The sequence below is a fragment of the Oncorhynchus nerka genome, unplaced genomic scaffold, assembly GCF_034236695.1.
Source record: "Oncorhynchus nerka isolate Pitt River unplaced genomic scaffold, Oner_Uvic_2.0 unplaced_scaffold_1214, whole genome shotgun sequence".
Lineage (NCBI taxonomy): Eukaryota > Metazoa > Chordata > Actinopteri > Salmoniformes > Salmonidae > Oncorhynchus > Oncorhynchus nerka.
Window position 1 is genome coordinate 130,772 of NW_027040124.1, and position 5,761 is coordinate 136,532.

Consider the following 5,761-nt stretch of genomic DNA (forward strand, 5'->3'; position numbering starts at 1 on the left):
TCCTACTGGGAGAAAGAGGAACAACAGGAATGGTTTCTAGTCCTACTGGGAGAAAGAGGAACAACAGGAATGGTTTCTAGTCCTACTGGGAGAAAGAGGAACAACAGGAATGGTTTCTAGTCCTACTGGGAGAAAGAGGAACAACAGGAATGGTTTCTAGTCCTACTGGGAGAAAGAGGAACAACAGGAATGGTTTCTAGTCCTACTGGGAGAAAGAGGAACAACAGGAATGGTTTCTAGTCCTACTGGGAGAAAGAGGAACACAGGAATGGTTTCTAGTCCTACTGGGAGAAAGAGGAACAACAGGAATGGTTTCTAGTCCTACTGGGAGAAAGAGGAACAACCAGGAATGGTTTCTAGTCCTACTGGGAGAAAGAGGAACAACAGGAATGGTTTCTAGTCCTACTGGGAGAAAGAGGCACAACAGGAATGGTTTCTAGTCCTACTGGGAGAAAGAGGAACAACAGGAATGGTTTCTAGTCCTACTGGGAGAAAGAGGAACAATAGGAATGGTTTCTAGTCCTACTGGGAGAAAGAGGAACAACAGGAATGGTTTCTAGTCCTACTGGGAGAAGAGGACCAATAGGAATGGTTTCTAGTCCTACTGGGAGAAAGAGGAACAACAGGTATGGTTTCTAGTCCTACTGGGAGAAAGAGGAACCATAGGTATGGTTTCTAGTCCTACTGTAGCAGGTCAAAACTTGTTAATTATTTGAAAACAGCTGATGAGGTAATTGGTTTTCCTCAAACACAACATGTAAAAAAAATCAGTCAAACAATGTCTTAAAATAAATCCAATCAATGGTTGATACTGTGTCCAGACACTGGGAGAAAGTGTTGTGTCCAGGGTGGAGATGGGTGTTGTGTCCAGGGTACGGGGTGTTGTGTCCAGGGTAGAGGGGGTGTTGTGTCCAACACTGGTAATGGAAAAACATTGTGTCCAGGGGTAGACGGGGGTGTTGTGTCCAGGGAACAATAGGGTAGATGGGGGGTGTTGTGTCCAGGGCACTGTCTGTGAGAAAGAGGGTGTTGTGTCCAGGAAGAGACTGGGTGTTGTGTCCAGGGGAGACGGGGTGTTGTGTCCAGACACTGGGTAGACGGGGGTGTTGTGTCCAGACACTGGGTAGGCGGAGGTGTTGTGTCCAGGTAGTGAAGCAGAGTACTGTGTCCAGAGTAGACGGGGGTGATGTGTCCAGACACTGGGTAGACGATGTGTGTGTCCAGACACTGGGTAGACGGGGTGTTGTGTCCAGACACTGGGTAGAAAGAGGACCAGACACTGGGTAGACGGGGGTGTTGTGTCCAGACACTGGGTAGACGGGGTGTTGTGTCCAGACACTGGGTAGACGGGGTGTTGTGTCCAGACACTGGGTAGACGGGGGTGTTGTGTCAGACACTGGGTAGATGGTGTTGTGTCCAGACACTGGGTAGACGGGGGTACTGTGTCCAGACACTGGGTAGATGGGGGTGTTGTGTCCAGACACTGGGTAGACGGGGGTACTGTGTCCAGACACTGGGTAGACGGGTGTTGTGTCCAGACACTGGGTAGACGGGGGTGTTGTGTCCAGACACTGGGTAGACGGGGAGTTTCTGTCCACACTGGGTAGACGGGGGTACTGTGTCCAGGGTACACTGGGTGCTTGTCCAGACACTGGTAGACGGGGTGTTGTGTCCAGACACTGGGTAGACGGGGGTGTTGTGTCCAGACACTGGGTGGACGGGGTGTTGTGTCCAGACACTGGGTAGGCGGGTGTTGTGTCCAGACACTGGGTAGACGGGGTGTTGTGTCCAGGGGTACACTGTGTCAGACACTGGGTAGACGGGGGTGTTGTGTCCAGACACTGGGTAGACGGTGTTGTGTCAGACACTGGGTAGACGGGGTGTTGTGTCCAGACACTGGGTAGACGGGGGTGTTGTGTCCAGACACTGGGTGGTGTTGTGTCCAGACACTGGGTAGACGGGGGTGTTGTGTCCAGACACTGGGTAGACGGGGGTGTTGTGTCCAGGGTAGACGGAGGTGTTGTGTCCAGACACAGGGTAGACGGGGGTGTTGTGTCCAGGGTAGACTGTGTTGTGTCAGACACTGGGTAGACGGGGGTGTTGTGTCCAGGGTAGAGTTGTGTCCAGACACTGGGTAGGCGGGAGGTGTTGTGTCCAGACACTGGGTAGACGGGGGTGTTGTGTCCAGACACTGGGTAGACGGGGGGTGTTGTGTCCAGACACAGGGTAGACGGGGGGTGTTGTGTCCAGACACTGGGTAGACGGGGGTGTTGTGTCCAGACACTGGGTAGACGGGGGTGTTGTGTCCAGACACTGGGTAGACGTGGGTGTTGTGTCCAGACACTGGGTAGGTGTTGTGTCCAGACACTGGGTAGACGGGGGTGTTGTGTCCAGGGTAGACGGGGGTGTTGTGTCCAGACACTGGGTAGTAGGGGGGTGTTGTGTCCAGACACTGGGTAGACGGGTGTTGTGTCCAGACACTGGGTAGACGGGGGGTGTTGTGTCCAGACACTGGGTAGGCGGGGGGTGTTGTGTCCAGACACTGGGTAGACGGGGGGTGTTGTGTCCAGACACTGGGTAGACGGGGGTGTTGTGTCCAGACACTGGGTAGAGTGTTGTGTCCAGGGGTAGACGGGTTGTGTCCAGGGTACACTGTGTCCAGACACTGGGTAGACGGGGGTGTTGTGTCAGACACTGGGTAGACGGGGGTGTTGTGTCCAGACACTGGGTAGACGGGTGTTGTGTCCAGGGTAGACGGGGGTGTTGTGTCCAGACACTGGGTAGACGGGGGGTGTTGTGTCCAGGGGTAGACGGGTGTTGTGTCCAGACACTGGGTAGACGGGGGTGTTGTGTCCAGACACTGGGTAGACGGGTGTTGTGTCCAGACACTGGGTAGACGGGGGTGTTGTGTCCAGACACTGGGTAGACGGGGGTGTTGTGTCCAGACAGAGTACTGTGTCCAGGGTAGGGGGGTGCTGTGTCCAGACACTGGGTAGACGGGGGGTGTTGTGTCCAGACAGGGTAGACGGGGGGTGTTGTGTCCAGACACTGGGTAGACGGGGGTGTTGTGTCCAGACACTGGGTAGACAAGGGGTGTTGTGTCCAGACACTGGGTAGACGGGGGTGTTGTGTCCAGGGTAGACGGGGGTACTGTGTCCAGACACTGGGTAGACGGGGTGTTGTGTCAGACACTGGGTAGACGGGGGTGTTGTGTCCAGACACTGGGTAGACGGGGGTGTTGTGTCCAGACACTGGGTAGGCGGGGGTGTTGTGTCCAGACACTGGGTAGACGGGGGTGTTGTGTCCAGGGTAGGCGGGGGTACTGTGTCCAGACACTGGGTAGACGGGGGTGTTGTGTCCAGACACTGGGTAGACGGGGGTGTTGTGTCCAGGGTAGACGGGGGGTGTTGTGTCCAGACACAGGTGGCGGGGGTGTTGTCCAGGGTAGACGGGGGTGTTGTGTCCAGACACTGGGTAGACGGGGGGTTGTGTCCAGGGTAGACCCAGACACTGGGTAGACGGGGGTGTTGTGTCCAGACACTGGGTAGACGGGGTGTTGTGTCCAGACACTGGGTAGACGGGGGGGTGTTGTGTCCAGACACTGGTAGACGGGGGGGTGTTGTGTCCAGACACTGGGTAGACAGGGGTGTTGTGTCCAGACACCAGGGTAGACGGGGGTGTTGTGTCCAGGGTAGGGGGGGGGTGTTGTGTCCAGACACTGGGTAGACGGGGGTGTTGTGTCCAGGGTACTGGGTCCAGGGTAGACGGGGGTGTTGTGTCCAGGGTAGACGGGGGTGTTGTGTCCAGGGTAGACGGGGGTGTTGTGTCCAGACACTGGGTAGACGGGGGTGTTGTGTCCAGACACAGGGTAGACGGGGGTGTTGTGTCCAGACACTGGGTAGACTGGGGGTGTTGTGTCCAGACACTGGGTAGACGGGGGTGTTGTGTCCAGACACTGGGGGTGTTGTGTCCAGGGTAGACGGGGGGTACTGTGTCCAGACACTGGTAGACGGGGGTGTTGTGTCCAGGGTAGACGGGGGTGTTGTGTCCAGGGGTAGACGGGGGTGTTGTGTCCAGGGTAGACGGGTAGGTGTTGTGTCCAGACACTGGGTAGACGGGGGTGTTGTGTCCAGACACTGGGTAGACGGGGGGTGTTGTGTCCAGACACTGGGTAGACGGGGGGGTGTTGTGTCCAGACACTGGGTAGACGGGGTGTTGTGTCCAGACACTGGGTAGACGGGGGTGTTGTGTCCAGACACTGGGTAGACGGGGTGTTGGGGGCAGTTGTGTCCAGACACTGGGTAGACGTGGGGTGTTGTGTCCAGACACTGGGTAGACGGGGGTGTTGTGTCCAGGGTAGACGGGGGTGTTGTGTCCAGACACAGGGTAGACGGGGGTGTTGTGTTAGACGGGTGGTGTTGTGTCCAGACACTGGGTAGACGGGGTGTTGTGTCCAGGGTAGACGGGGGTGTTGTGTCCAGACACTGGGTAGACGGGGGTGTTGTGTCCAGACACTGGGTAGACGGGGGTGTTGTGTCCAGACACTGGGTAGACGGGTGATGATGTGTCCAGACACTGGGTAGACGGGGGTGTTGTGTCCAGACACAGGGTAGACGGGGGTGTTGTGTCCAGACACTGGGTAGACGGGGGTGTTGTGTCAGACACTGGGTAGGCGGGGTGTTGTGTCCAGGGTAGACGGGGGTGTTGTGTCCAGGGTACACTGGGTAGACGGGGGGTGTTGTGTCCAGACACTGGGTAGACGGGGGTGTTGTGTCCAGGGTAGACGGGTGTTGTGGGTTGTGTCCAGACACTGGGTAGACGGGGGTGTTGTGTCCAGACACTGGGTAGACGGGGGTGTTGTGTCCAGACACAGGGTAGACGGGGGTGTTGTGTCCAGACACTGGGTAGACGGGGGGTGTTGTGTCCAGACACTGGGTAGACGGGGGTGTTGTGTCCAGGGTAGACGGGGGTGTTGTGTCCAGGGTAGACGGGGGTGTTGTGTCCAGACACTGGGTAGACGGGGTGTTGTGTCCAGACACTGGGTAGACGGGGGTGTTGTGTCCAGACACTGGGTAGACGGGGGTGTTGTGTCCAGACACTGGGTGAGACGGGAGGTGTTGTGTCCAGGGTAGACGGGGGTGTTGTGTCCAGACACTGGGTAGACGGGGGTGTTGTGTCCAGACACTGGGTAGTCGGGGGTGTTGTGTCCAGACACTGGGTAGACGGGTGTTGTGTCCAGACACTGGGTAGACGGGGGTGTTGTGTCCAGACACTGGGTAGACGGGGGGGTGTTGTGTCCAGACACTGGGTAGACGGGGGTGTTGTGTCCAGACACTGGGTAGACGGGGGTGTTGTGTCCAGGGGTAGACGGGGGGTGTTGTGTCCAGACACTGGGTAGACGGGGGTGTTGTGTCAGACACTGGGTAGACGGGGGTGTTGTGTCCAGGGTAGGCGGGGGGTGTTGTGTCCAGACACTGGGTAGAGGGGGTGTTGTGTCCAGGGTAGACGGGGGGTGTTGTGTCCAGACACTGGGTAGACGGGGGGTGTTGTGTCCAGACACTGGGTAGACGGGGGGTGTTGTGTCCAGACACTGGGTAGACGGGGGGTGTTGTGTCCAGACACTGGGTAGACGGGGGGTGTTGTGTCCAGACACTGGGTAGACGGGGGGTGTTGTGTCCAGACACTGGGTAGACGGGGGTGTGTGTGTCCAGGGTAGACGGGGTGTGTGTCCAGACACTGGGTAGACGGGGTGTTGTGTCCA